This window comes from Lactuca saligna, chromosome 5 (assembly GCF_052625555.1).
Source record: "Lactuca saligna cultivar CGN05327 chromosome 5, ASM5262555v1, whole genome shotgun sequence".
In the NCBI taxonomy this organism is placed as follows: domain Eukaryota; kingdom Viridiplantae; phylum Streptophyta; class Magnoliopsida; order Asterales; family Asteraceae; genus Lactuca; species Lactuca saligna.
In genome coordinates, this window is record NC_136421.1 from 289,529,196 (window position 1) to 289,544,898 (window position 15,703).

At 30.3% G+C, this 15,703-nt stretch overlaps 2 long non-coding RNA genes across 2 annotated transcripts; both read right to left on the reverse strand.

Moving 5' to 3' along the window:
• Positions 1-5,793: 5,793 nt before the first annotated feature.
• Positions 5,794-9,741, reverse strand: LOC144998801 (uncharacterized). Its single transcript, XR_013660438.1, has 6 exons — positions 9,509-9,741; positions 9,314-9,421; positions 8,164-8,205; positions 7,921-7,950; positions 7,045-7,099; positions 5,794-6,277 (listed from the first exon to the last, which is right to left on the reverse strand). It is a non-coding gene; the product is annotated as an uncharacterized LOC144998801 (long non-coding RNA).
• Positions 9,742-13,959: 4,218 nt separating this feature from the next.
• Positions 13,960-15,040, reverse strand: LOC145047636 (uncharacterized). Its single transcript, XR_013682301.1, has 4 exons — positions 14,852-15,040; positions 14,696-14,766; positions 14,501-14,597; positions 13,960-14,031 (listed from the first exon to the last, which is right to left on the reverse strand). It is a non-coding gene; the product is annotated as an uncharacterized LOC145047636 (long non-coding RNA).
• Between the last annotated feature and the right edge of the window lie 663 nt (positions 15,041-15,703).

Sequence of the window (15,703 nt, forward strand, 5' to 3'; positions counted from 1 at the left end):
CTTTTAATCAAGTAAAAAGTCATATTATGTTAATGGAACCCCTTCCAAATGTTAAAACTGCATTTTCAATTGTTTCTAGGGAGGAGTCTCATCAAAAAAATGGAGTTTTGACCTCTGTCTCTAATGTGTCTAAAACTCAGTCTTCAGCATTTAATAGTAAATTTAATGACAAAAAGAGTTTTAGTTCTAATAGAAGTAGAAATCAAAATCTGCAATGTAAAAATTGTGGTCTAAAAGGTCATCTTATTGACAGATGTTATAAACTGATAGGTTATCCAAAGGATTTTAAGCCATTTAATGAAAATCAAAGAAATCAGAATAAGACTTTTTCTGTTAATTCTTCTTCTGTTCCTTCTAGTAGTGGTTCTTCCTCTGGTGTTGTTTCTAATGTTCCTGGAAGTGATGGTACATATTGTTTCACAAGTGAACAATATCATAAGTTATTGAGTCTTATTAATGAAAGGTCCTCAACTTCTGAGGATACTTCAGTCAGTGCTAATATGGCAAGTATTCCTTTATTTAATGCTTATAATTCTACTATTAATCATCAAAAGTGGATTGTTGACTCGGGTGCAAATCAACATATGACTTCATCTGAATCTCTATTACAAGACACTGTTGATGTTTCTAAATTAAATCTGCTTGTTAATCATCCTAATGGTTCATCTGCTAAGATTGAAAAAATTGGAAACTTACAGTTTTCTGAAAAATTAACATTGTTTGATGTCTTTGCTGTTTCTGGTTTTAATGTAAATCTTCTTTCTGTTCATAAGATATGCAAAGACACAAATTGTGAAGTTGTTTTTAATGAATCTTCTTGCAAAATTCAGGATTTACAATCCAAGAAGGTTGTGGAGAGTGGTAGAGAGTCTGGGGGATTGTATTATCTAAATGCTTTTCCCTCAGGTAGTAGTTCTTGTAATTCTGTCAAATGCTGTGTTTCTAAACTTACATGGCATAGTAGATTAGGTCATCCTACATAACAGTCCTTGAATTCTTTAAAAGATGTTCTTCGTTTTGATAATTCTTTTCTTCCTCCTTGTGATGTCTGTCATAAAGCTAAACAAACTCGTGAGTCCTTCTCTCATAGTGTTCATAGTTCTTCTAAACTTGGAGAACTAGTTCATTTAGATGTATGGGGTCCCTATAGGGTGTATACTAGAGAAGGCTATAAGTTTTTTTTGACTATTGTGGATGATTTCACAAGGGCTACTTGGGTTTATCTTTTAAAAAGTAAAGATGAAGTTTATGATAACTTTACTTCTTTTTTTCATGTTTTGTTAAACCAGTTTGATTCTAAAATCAAAATAGTTCGTTCTGATAATGGAATTGAGTTTTTAAATCATAAAATGGAAACTTTTCTTAATCTTAATGGTATTCTTCATCAGACTACTTGTGTTTATACACCCCAGCAAAATGGGGTTGTTGAAAGGAAACATAGGCATATTCTTAATGTTGCTAGATCCTTGCTTTTCCAATCTGGTCTTCCAATAAAATATTGGGGAGAGGCTGTTCTCACTTCAGTGTTTTTGATAAACAGAATGCCAACTTCAGTTTTAAAAGGACAGTCTCCTTATGAATTAGTGTTTAAGAAAATGCCTGTGTTTGATCACATAAGAGTCTTTGGCAGTTTATGTTTTGCTACCAAGCTTAATAATTTGGATAAGTTTTCTGAAAGGGCTGAAAAATGTGTTTTGCTAGGATATTCTTCTGAGAAAAAAGGTTATAAGCTTTTGAGTCTTGATACAAATTCTGTTTTTGTTTCCAGGGATGTGAAGTTTTATGAGTCAGTCTTTCCATTTAAACTGAAGTCAACAACTGTTGATAATCGATTTGTTTTTAAAGATTTAGTAGACCCTTTTTCCTATGATGACTATGATAGTTCTGATTATGTGAATGATTTAATAGATCTTAATGAGTTGAGTGTTAACCATCAAATGGATGGCTCTAATGCAGCTCAGGATTTTGGTGAAAATTTGAATGATATTACTTCTGATAATAACCAGACTAGCGAGGTATCTGAACCTTCATTTGATAGGACTATGCCAAGTCATTCTGATTCAACTGAGGAAAGTAGTCATTTAACTTCATTGCCTTCTCTAGGACAGTCAATAGGGGCATCTAGATCTAGGAGAGAGTCTCGAATGCTTGTTAAATTCAATGATTATGTAATTGAAGGAAAACATAGATATGGAATTGAACATACATTGAATTATTCTGTTCTTAGTGCTGAAAATAAATGTTTTTGTTCAAATTTAAATAAAACTGTTGAACCAAAAACATTTGAAGAAGCTTGTGTAGATTCAAATTGGGTTGAAGCAATGAATAATGAAATGGAAGCTTTATATCGTAATCATACTTGGGATGTTGTAGAACTTCCTAAAAAACGTAAACCTATAGGCTGTAAGTGGGTTTATAGGATTAAGTACAAACCCAATGGAGAAGTAGAGAGGTATAAAGCTCGTCTTGTAGCTAAGGGTTATAATCAAAGAGAAGGAGTTGATTATCAGGAAACTTTTTCTCCTGTAGCTAAAATTGTTACAGTTCGTATAGTTATTACTTTGTCTGTGAATAATTCTTGGCCTTTATACCAGTTAGATATTAATAATGCTTTTCTTTATGGAGACTTAACTGAGGATGTATATATGAGCTTGCCTCAAGGGTATCATACTAAAGGTGATACTAGAGTGTGTAAATTGGTTAAATCTTTATATGGGTTAAAGCAAGCTCTTAGAAAATGGAATGAAAAGTTGTGTTTTGAATTGTTTAGTTTTGGTTTTGTTCAAAGCATAAATGATTACTCCTTGTTTATTAAACAAAACAGTAATTCAATTGTTGTATTGTTGGTTTATGTGGATGATATTATTCTAACAGGAAGTGATGAAGTTGAGGTTCAAAATGTTAAGTCTTTTCTTAACTCAAAGTTTTTGATTAAAGATTTGGGAAAATTGAATTACTTTCTTGGAATTGAAGTAGTAGATACTAATAAAGGAATATGTTTAAATCAAAGAAAATATTGTCTTGAATTGTTACATGAGTTTGGTATGTTAGGCTGTAAGCCTGCTTCAACTCCTTTGGAAGCAAATTTTGTTCCTAAAAGGAGTTGTGTTAGTAGTGATCCTTTACTTGAAAACATTACTGAATTTCAGAATAGTTGGAAAACTTATATATTTGACTATTACAAGACCAGATATATCTTATTGTGTTCAAATTCTTAGTCAGTTTATGCATAAACCACATAAGTCACATTTAAACATTGCTTTTAGATTACTTAGATATTTAAAAAATAGTCCTAGTCGTGGTATTTCTATTGTAAAATCTGGGAGTTGTGACTTAGTGGGTTATGTAGATGCTGATTGGGCTAAGTGTCTTAATTCAAGAAAATCAGTCACTGGATATTTGGTTTATTTTGGAAATTCTCTGATTTCCTGGAAAAGTAAAAAACAAGCTACTGTATCTAGGTCTTCAACAGAATCAGAATACAGAGCTTTAGGCTCTATTACATGTGAAATTATTTGGGTTTTAAAACTGTTATTTGATTTAGGAATCAAAAGTTCATTACCTGTTTTAGTTTTTTGTGATAGTGAATCTGCTATTAAATTAGCTTTAAATCCTGTGTTTCATGAAAAAACAAAGCATTTTGAAATTGATTTACATTTTGTTAGGGAAAAGATTACAAATGGTGTTTTAAAAGTTGAAAAGATAGTTTCTTCAAAACAAAGAGCTGATATGTTAACTAAGTTCTTAAGTGTATCACAACGTAATTTTTTAATTGATGAAATTGGATTAATAAATCCTTTTAATTAATATAAATCTTTAATTTAAAATGTCAAGTTTGAGGAGGGGTGTTGAATATTGTTGATGTTATTGCCAAACTTGTCATTTAAGATTGTGCAGGGTAAATAATGGAAATTAGTAAAATGCCATCGGGTTAACACGCAGGTCAATACGCGGATCTTTGAACCGAGATATAAGAAGGAAGATGAGAGGATTCTGGAACACACAGATATTTTCTACGCTTCTATTCTCTCTCAGTTCTCTAAGAAAAGTGATTAGGGTTTGTATATTCAATCAGTTCTTAGTTGTTCATAATCTTTCATTGTTTGTTGATTAATCAGTAGATTAGGATGAGTGTTATGTAAGAGAGTAGAATAGGAATTGTGTAGTGAGGTTTCGTTGTAAGTATATGAAAACCATCTGTCTATTTGTCCTAAAATGATATAATAGATGATGATGTTGGGAAAATAAGTTTCTTTACAAAAACTAATGATTTAAATATTCAAAATCAAATTTATAACACTAAACAAGAAGATACTCAAGTAAATGGTAAACCAAAGAAACACAATTGATGCAAAAGAGTAAAGAACCATAAAATAATATAGGGCTTTAAGAAGATGAAACATCTGACTGATAAATCATGTATTTAAATTTTGAAATTCAATAAGATGAAACATCTGACTCACAAATTATTGCTACAAATAAGGTATTATATAGTGAACTCAAAAAACGATTCAATCAAATGTTTCAAAAGTCGAAAAGAACATACCCTGCATTCAAATTTTAATTAAGTTTAACAGTCTAACTTAGTTCGAAAACTTACTGAAATCCTTAAAGGTTGTGTTTGTATTTGAGCTTTTTGATTCGCTAAAGCTTTTGCATGTGGTTACAAAAATTTATGTGAAAGTAAATGAAAAAAGAACTGTCAAGAATGACGTAGAACGGTAGATAAGCAATAATAAGCAATCATGTCACATGTGAAAAAACCAATTTGCAGTTGGGTTTTTTTTTGTCACGCCGTTAGGCGTTTTGCAAAGAATGTTTTCCTGACCCATTTTGGCAATGGTCACGATGATGTGGAATCGATCTCACATGTGTGTGATTGACTCATGTTATTGGAGATGTTTAAGTACAGTTAACAAGATAACAAGACAGAGCAGTTACAATTATATTAAACAATGAAAAAAATTACCTCCTCAGTCGGGTGTACAATGCTATCTATGATTGGGTAGAGTTTTCAAACCATAATGAACGTCCTAATAAGAAAAAAGATGAAAGCACATGCTATAATTGGGTACACTTCTGTAATACTTTATGTCATGCCAAATATCTATCATAAAGGAATTCTTCTACTACTGTCTAGTAAAAATTATAAAGTTGCATTTTAAAGTATTTAAAATTGTTAATTGCTGCCAAAAGAATTTACCATTGCGATTATAGATCACATTTAAGAAATCATAAATCAGAATACTTTGTCTGCAAAAATCAACATCAAAATCACATCCACAGTTCCAATGCAGATTACATGTGTATGCATAATTGCATAACATACAAAGAGTCAAAAGACGAGGCCACCCCACAATTTCAACTTGTCCTACATGAATGAAAATACGGTAGTAATTATGTAAAAAAGAAACAGCAGTTTGTCATGATGTGACTAAGTACAATAAATAAAAAAAAATATTATCATAAAAGGTAATTTGGAAAGAACATAATAAGGTTTCCATATCAAAGTACTACAACCCCCTTAGCATGTAGGAAAATGAATAAGTGGAAAAGAAAAGACTCTGCTTTGATAGACTTAGAATTGAAAAGAAAAGAAAAGGCATAAGTGAATCCAGTCAATATGAGTTGAAATTACCTGAATAATAGAATTGAACTTTTGACTCTTTCCTTATATTTTGTAAAATCAGCAGTGAAAACTGCTTACCATAGAGGGTGAACCATATAGATAAAAATGGAAGTAGCATGCTAATTTTTGTCATAAAAGCAAAAGTAACATGAGGGAATCTCTAAATATTTTGTAAAATCTTGAAACAAACGATGTTGTTGCTATGTGTGCACTCCAGCATCTATGAGCATCTATCTGCATTATTAATGAAACATTAATTCAGAATATTTGGGAATTAAATGCATCAGTGCAGAGCATCTATCTGCATTATTAACGGATCATGATTTCAAAATATTTTGGAATTAAGTGCATCAATGTAGATATAGATATCTGGTGATAAAATGTACTTCAGATCTTGAAAAATAATACATGTAGTCACCAAGGGTAGATATCTGCACATGAAATCAAACACAGGTTTCTCAAATCTTATGCTTTGACAAAATACCAACTGATTTTGAAATAAACAAAGTCAAAATTTTGGGGTTATGTCATCGATTGACATTTTTGCAGATTTTTTCATCATTCCATGATAATCGACACACCCTTTTGTGGTACTTGCTGGAAATGCTAGAAACCAATCATCCAAACCTGGTGAAAATGCACAAAGTCCTGAAAGAAAATGATTAAAAAAACAAATAAGAAATGTATTGGTCTGAAACAGGAGGAATAGTGTATACATCAATATAGGTTGCATGAAATTATTATAGCATCCTACTTTCAAATTTTCTAACTATACCCTTATACTAAGAAATTTTTTCCCAAGTATAGCAATGTCATCAAGATACAAAGAAATTTTCATAGCTATGCTCAGATAGATTTTTTTTAGAGTGTGATATCCAAATATGAAAGATTAAAAGTAAAACACTATTACTGCATAGAATTTTCCTAATGCAATTCCCTTATAAGAAAAAGTTGAAATCACAATGTTGCGATAGAAAGAAACAGATGTACAGTGCTATATAACAGAAAACTTACCAAAGAGAGGAAAATGTTCTCATTCATAACAACTTATAACAGAACAAGCGAGGCAACTGAAAATCGATTCAAGGGTTTAAACCTAGCAATGTACTTTTCAGTGATTTGTTATAATAACAAAAATCTACTCACTTTTAGCAATGCCATACAATACAACTCGATTTCGCTGCTTAATGTCCTAATAAGCAAAAAAAAAAAAATACAATTTTGGTCCCTGATCATAGCTAATCTATGAATTTGGGTCCATATTTGAGGTTCTTGTAACATTTCTGGTCCCTATTCCAAATTAAGACATGATCCCGAATACGACTGACTCCATATTGTTCCTTATTTGAGGTTGGTTCTTTTAACAAAATTCTCATATACAATATTTTTATTCACAAAAGAGAACTGATTATTACCTCTTTATATTGACCACTTGTTTTTAACATTTCCCTTCTCTAATCTCCCAATTCACTAAAAAAAAAATTACACTTTTCAAATAAATAAAAGAATTGACTAAATAACAAACACCTTTTGTAAAGAATTGCCAGGCGTACTAAATAACAAATTCAACATCTTTTTTTTAGTAATTCAAGATGAAGTATAAAGGGACAGTGATGCATGATCAACAACTAGCCACTCCAGTTTGTTGATAAAGTATACCCAACACAACACCCTTATTTGAGATTCATTGGAACTAAAAGTAAGCATCAACAAAAAAACTAAATAAGGACATAAAAAATAATCAAGTGTTGTATCACGTTAAGGGTAAAAGCATACACTTTGAATCTGTCAAAGAACTTGGAATTAAGAATAACAGCAAGTAAAGGAAACTTGTGGTGCACAGAATATTTTTAAAATGAATGGAATTTGTCAAAGGAAAGGATTAGATTCCGTTCATTTTTTGTTTTGTGTTTATTTTGCAAATCTACCAAAAGAATTCAAGTGAATAGTGAAAAACTATGTTAAAATACAAAAACACCCTTTAGTGTATTTTTCTAATAACATAATAGAATTGCTATTAATTTAAAACAAATACGACATTAAAAAGGACTTATGAAGGCAAATAAACAATTAATAAAACAATAAAAATCTTTTTATGAAGAAATAAATAATGGAATTCTGATTCTTCCCTAGGAATGATAAAATCCTATGAATACAGATTTTGGGGAAACTTGTTGGAATTCATTTCCAATCCATTTTGTCAACCAAATTTGTAACTGAAGGAATTTCTATATTCCAATTCCTTCAAAATTCTATGGAAGAATGAGCAATAACGCACTTTAGAAACTTACATGTAACATGATGATCAAAGGCTTCATGGTCTGAAAAGAATACACCACCACATAAATAAATTATTTAAAATGACAAAAACTTCTTTCACACAGTATAAGTAAGTGAAAAACTTATGGATAACCTGTTTTTTAACAAGTCCTCTGTCACTTGCTTGAATGAATTAAAAAAAAACATTTCTCAGAAAAAAAATCTAACACTTGACTATATGGCTAAAATAGCTAGAAAGTGGATTGTTATTTGACCTGTACATTAATGCAAACACAGCTTGATCTTTTTCGTATCATCTGCATATCAGAAAATAAGATTTTAAAACTGAGAGGACATCATAAATACAAAAAATCATGATGCAAACATAAGTCAACATATTTTTGTAGCAATGACAATCAAAAACTGTCTCAATTATGCAATATATACAGTGCACAATTATCTTTGCCTAATTGAATCTCTAATAGCTCAATAAGTTGTTTAATATTTTAATTTGGCTTGATTCGACAATCAAGGCATTTCATCAAACACCTAAAGTGCACAATTTTCTTTAAAAAGTTTTGAGGCTAGCTGTTATCATAACCAATTTGGGTGATATCCATCATCTGATGCTTCATCTCTGCCTCTCTTGTTTACATTTATCAAAAAAATATTAATAATTTTAATATAAATAATAATAATAATAATAATAATAAAACATAACTTAAACCAAATGGGCTGTTGAGAGGTTCCACCAACTGACATATCAAAACAATAAAAGGCATGTTATGTAACAACAGCTAAGAAACGGAATCACGGATTCCGGAAGAGCTGGAATTCAAGATTCTAGTGTTTGGTTGACAGCTTGGATGGATTTCAATTCTGTCAAATTTCTTGAAATTCCATGTTATATATATTTGAGGTTGGTTCTTTTTATCAATAGAACAAAATACCCATGTTATATATATTGAAATTTGGACCTAACATTTCCATTAAAGAAACAAAACACCTAAAAGCTTATGATTCATCTTTCAACAATAATTTACATTCGAATCTTTTGATGATCTAAAGCAATAAAAATGACTTAATAAAAAGCAAAAAAATTTTAAACATATCAATCAGATATCAGACGCAACTTTTTTAAGGAAAGTGATGACTTTTATTGGGGCTTGAACATGGAAATGAAAGAGATGCAAAAGGCTCGGGTACCAAAAACGATATGAAACCATGAAATGAGTACCAAATTTTCAAAAAAAAAAATAGAGAATCTTTTCATGGAGGACCAAAACTGAAAAAATCAGCTATAAACCATACTTTCTTAACATAATTGGTTTGGCTAAAAGGTAACATAAAGATGCTTGTTGTTTGTTAGCAAGATTTTCATATATAGATAAATATTTTCATTGACAGATAAGAAATGATTATTACCTCACCAGAGAAACAAAAGTAAACACCATCCCCTCTTTATATTGACCACTTGCTTTTAACATTTCAGCCCCTCTTTTTAACCTTTTCCTTCCCTGATGTCCCAATTCCCTAAATAAAAGCACATTTTTTATTTTAAATAAATAAAAGAATTGACTAAATAACAAATATCTTTTTGTAAAGAATTACAAGTCGTACAGATAAGCGCTGAGGGTGTTTCCAAATATTCAACATCTTTTTTTGATTGATTCAACATCAAGTATGTTAATCCCATCAAGAAAATGAATAGACACGGGTTTTAGTAACAGAGGGGTATTTCTGGAAATACACAAACAGGGTCATACACTCATAGCTATAGCTAATTGTACACCTGCATATCGTTTCCATGCTTTGTCAGCTTGTAATCAGTGGATAGTGTTAAGGGTAAAAACATACACTTTGATTCTCAGGGGCATCTTCTTTTCCTTTTCTCCACCATAAGTTGGTTATTTCGTTTCTAAAATATTTTCTTGTTTCAGAGTAATGAATGGAATCTGTTAAAGGAATTGGAACTTGGAATAGCAATTAATGTCATACTAATGTAAGCGCACTTGTGGTTCAAATAACTGAAGTGAAAATTTTGAAGATTTTTTCATCATTCCATGATAATAACGAACCTCACAGCACAGTGAATATGTTAAAGAGAAGAAAAACAAGTATTGGTCTGATTTGTTAAATGTTAGAATCTGAAACACATTCTCAAAACCCATCCAAACAAGCAAAACATTAATAAATGATCAACAAAATTAAAGAAACACATTCTGAAAAAAGCCTTCCAGACATTGTCAAAATCACATTTAAGAAAGAGAAAAAAACCAATGAAAAGATAGAAAAGAAATACCCAATGAAACGATCAACAAAACTACAGAAAAACCATGTAACAAAGGAACAATTTCCACTTAAGATAAGAAAAGATTCAGTTTTGGTAGACTTGAAAAGAAAAAAAATAAATAAATAAGTGAATAAGATATAGAAACCTTTGTAATAACATCATCTAGTTTTGGTGGACAAAAAGGGCTATGGTTGTAAAACAAAATAAAAGAATCATGTTGAGACAAAATCATTTTAAAATGATAAAATTTAAACTCTTACAACTGTGTATAACTTTCACGCAATATATTTAGGTAAAAAAAACTTACACATGGGTATAGTTTCTATAGGTGATGGATGATGGATCTATGCATCAGTAATAACCACTCCTTTGTCACCTACTTGAATGAAAAAAACATTTCTCAGAGTTTTAAATCAAACAACGAACACTAAACAGATAAACTTATACATCAGCGTTGTAACATGTGATGAATGTTGTGAACATGTAAACAGATAGATTAATTTATACCTCAACATTTGGTTGTATAGAACAACTGATGCAATTTGAACTTGAATTAGTGGACTACAACAAGCTGTAAACATTCTTTTGGGGCTAAATGCAACAAAGCTTCATCTTTTTCGAATCATCTACATATCACACAATGTGATTCAGAAACACATACAAAAAAACAGGATACACTGTTTTGACCTAACAAAGAACTTGTGTTCTTTAATCTTGAATTCTAGGAAATAGGAGGTGATGACATAAACAAGCCCACAAATAATCACCACAACTCATTTGATTGAGATTTAAGCATTTGATGAACTTATGCCCCAAAAATCAAATTTCAATCTCTAAAATCCTGCAGAAAGAAAATTACAAACACAAGTCCACATATTTTTGTAGCATTGACAATTAAAAAACTCTTTCAGATATACAAATTATACAGTAGTTGGTTGACAAACACACCAAATTTATCCTATCTTAATTAAACAAAAACACACAACTTTATAAGCAACTTTTAGTTAGAACCAAAATACAGGTCTATTTCTAATCGAGTTAAATCTACAAACAATAAATTATCTTTCCCTAGTTGAATCTCTAATAGCTCAATAAGTTGTTTAATATTTTAATTTGGCACGTAATTATGTACTTCTCTCTACCTAATTCAATCCAATAACATTTTCACCCTCAAAACAAAGCAAAACAACTCTTTAACTTAAACAAGACATTTCATCAAACACCTAAAGTGCACAGAAGAACAATCTACAATTAAAAAAAACTTTTTTGGGTTTTCAAAACTATTAAACTTTTACTAAAACACATCACCACTTGCTTGACCAATCATCTTTTTTTTTATTTGTTCAACATGAAGTATGTTTATCCCATCATTTCCTGAAGATAATAAATAAGCACAAGTTTTAGAAAAAGAGGGGTATTTCTGGAAAAACACAAACAGGGTCATAGACTCATAGCTACCTGTACACCTGCATATCATTTCCATGAAGACAAATCACCCAAAACCCTTATTTGAGATTCAATGGAAGTAAAAGTGTACCTTTAAACAATAACATGCAAACTAAATAAGAACATAAAAAGCAAGAAGGGCTTTAGAGTATAAGGCGAAAAACATACACCTTGATTCTCAAGGGTATCTTCTTTTCTTTTTCTCCACCATATAATTTCTTTATTTGGTTTCTAAAACCTTTTCTTGTTGCAGGGTAAGGAATGGAATTTGTCAAAGGAATTGAAATCCATCATGTGTATGGTTGACAGAAAATGGAAAGGATTTCAATTCCACATAAAAATATTTCAATCACTTAAACATTTTTTTGAGCGAGCGTTTTATAAGAAACCCTCTAAATAAACATGACATGATTGTAATTAACTTTCATCAAATATGAATAGCTAATATAACTAAGTATGTTTTAAATAAAAAAGACATTATTTAGCCTCTTCAGCTGATGAAGTGAAACCAGATAACAGGGTGTGTACTTATATTTTGTTTCCATCTTTTCATAAAGTAAAAGTTAAATGACTTAGGACTTTTCGACATATTTCTTATGCTTCTTATTATTTGGGTCATAACTTATAATCTCCATTTTGTAACCAAAAATTTCAGTTAGCGAAAAAAACAGCATGTGAATTTTAAATACCGAAGAGCACCTACATATTCACATAGGGCAAAAGGGCCTCCAAAAAAAGTAAGAGAAAGACCACTGATTACTATATCATCTTCCATCATTCCATAGCAAAGATCTATGCTCTCCAAAACCCAAGCACAAGAAAGCATCACTTAGATATGATTTTCATATCAATAACTTTTAAACTAAGTGAACATTTAACGTATAAAATAGATTTAAGTCTTCATAAAATATAACACATCATTATCGAGGTAGCACTTTATCAGTGCAACACTTGATGGAAAGAAAAAAAAAAAAACAATCTGATATAAGCTTTTTTTCCCAAAATCAGTTGGACATGCTAAACATCGAACCCATCAGATGTTGTAACAAGGACTTAAAGTAAAGATTCAAGAACCAATCTGATAAAATTCTTATTTCCTTTGCACTCTGCAACAATGGAAAAAAAAAATGTATTCGGTTCCTATGGCATTTGTTCCATTTTAATATATGTGATATTTTATGTCATGCCAAATATCATAAAGGAATTGTACTGTTGTCTAGTTAAAATTATAAAGCTGCATTTTGTAGTGTTTAAAGTTGTTAATTGCTACCAAAAGAAATTACCATTTTGATCAACTTCTTTCGGCTTCTCCTTAATCTGCTTTGACACCCAAAGAATCTCAGGTATCTGTACATTTAACAAATATTAGAAAAGATAAATTGATATGAGCATGTATAAAAAGGGAATATTAGGAAGAGAGGCAACGACATAAACAAGCCCACAAAAAATCACAACATCTCTTGGAAGTATCCATGTTAAGCATTTGACCTTATGCCCCAAAAATCAAATTTCAATCTCTAAAATCCTGCAGTAAAAAATTAAAAACAAAAGTCCAATTTCTTTTTTGTAGTAGTGACAATCAAAAACTGTTTCAAATATGCAAATTATACAGTAGTTCATCAAACACCTAAAGTGCAATGAAGAACAATCTACAGCTAAACAATATTTTTTTGGGGTTTTCAAAACAATTAAATTTTTACTAACAACACATCACAACACTTGCTTGACTGATTATCTACTCTGATGGATGCTTTAGTTTTGATTTGAAAATTATACAAATCTACGCACTATAGGTAAATAATATAATGGTGAAATCCATAAAAACACTAAATCATTTACCATTTTACCATTATAGTGATTCCATTACACAATTACAGATAGATATATTATTACCTTGATCCCTTACAGATAGTTATATTACCGATTATAGTGATTACATTATACAAATCTACGCTGTAATTTCCCATAATTTTCTTTAAAAAGTTAACATAAGTTTTAAGGCTTGCTGTTATCATAACCATTTTGGGTGATATCCATCATCTCTGCCTCTCTTGTTGCCATTATTCAAAAAAAAAAAAAAAAAAAAAAAAAAAAGTTTAATGTTTTTAATCTGAAATTGAAAACAGAAGCATTACATGACTAAATTTAAACCAATGGAGCTTCATACATAGACCCCAGCTCTCCAATTTTCAAAAAGGAAAATGATATTGTCCCTTAAACATCATAGTAACTAAAAAAAAGCCTGCACAACCCATAACCTTTTAATTTTCTAAGAGACTATTAAACAATGAAAAAAGAGTGCTTATATTTTGTTAAACAATAAAAAACAAATTACCTCATCAGGAGTTTTATCAGAGTAGGAATTCATCAACTTCTTTAGCTTGATGTTGTGATCCATTCCATACTACAAATGCCACAATTTCCAACATATGTTTCATTCTAAGAAAAGCAAACCACTTGGGTACGAAGAGGGTAATAACGTAATTTCAACCAATTTGACATATTACATCAAACTTTAATAACTCATTTACAACTAACTTACTGTCATATATGAAATAGGATATAAAGCACACAAACCTAGAAACAAGACTATAATACACTTTTGGTCCCTGATCATAGCTAATTTATGAATTTGGGTCCTTATTTGAGGTTCTGGTAACATTTCCGGTCCCTGTTCCAAAACAAGACATGCTCCATGTTGTTCCTTATTTGAGGTTGGTTCTTTTAAAAAAATTCTCATATACAATATATTTTTTTACAAAAGTGAACTGATTATTACCTCTTTATATTGACCACTTGCTTTTATTTAAAGCACACGTTTTAAATAAATAAATAAACTGAATAAATAACAAACATCTTTTGTAAGGAATTACCAGGCGTACTAAATAAGTGTTGAAGATGTTTTTCAAGCAATATTCAACATCTTTTGTTTGTTTAATTCAACATGAAGTATGTTCATCCCATCATTTCCTGAAGATAATAAATAAGCACAAGTTTTAGGAACAGAGGGATATTTCTGGAAAAACACAAACAGGGTCACAGGCTCATAGCTATAGCTACATTTACACCTGCATATCTTTTCCATGAAGGCAAATCACCCAACAACCTTCTTTGAGATTCAATGGAACTAAAAGTGTACCTTTTAACAATAACAAAAAAAAAATAAACTAAATAAAAACAAATAAGGCATGAAGGGCTTTATAGTGTTAAGGGTAAAAACTTACACTTTGATTCTCAAGGGTAACTTCTTTTCTTTTTCTCCACCATATAAGTTCTTTATTCGGTTTCTTAAACCTTTTCTTGTTGCAGAGTAATGAATGGAATTTGTCAAAGGAATTGGAATCCATCATGTTTATGGTTGACAGCAAATGAAAAGGATTTAGATTCCATGCATTTGTTGTTTTTTATTTAGTTTGCAAATCTATCAAAAAAATTAAAATGAAAATTATGACCAATACACCCTTTAGTCATTTTCTTTATATAAATTAATAGGATTGCTATTTACTGAAATAAAATTGTTTATTTTTTCAGAATGAACCTCATCCACATCCTCTGTGTTGAGTAAGCGGCCAAAATGCTGACCTGGGAAAGCATTAAACCCAGTTTTAGCAATGCCATAAGCATTTTCACTGCTTAATTAGGTGATTTTTTTAGAAAAATAAAATAAAAAATTTAAAGTGTGATGGTATAAATGGGTAGATTATTCAAAGTATAATGTCACAATAAGAACAAGACAAATAAAATTGGAAGTAGAATGCTATCTATAATTGGGTAGACTTTTCAAAGCATAATGAATGCCCTAATAAGAAAAAGGATGAAAATGGTACACTTCTATCTAGTTAAAATTTATAACATATTTAATACTTTATGGCATATGCCAAATACCATAAAGGAATAATTGTAATATTGTCTACTTAAAATTATGAAGCTGCATTTTGTAGTGTTTAAAACAACTGTAAATTGCTACCAAAAGAATTTACCATTTCGATTAACTTCTTTCTGCTTCTCCTTAATCTGCACCTTTAAGAAATCAGAATATTAGAAAGATAAACTGATATGAGCATGCATGAAAAGGG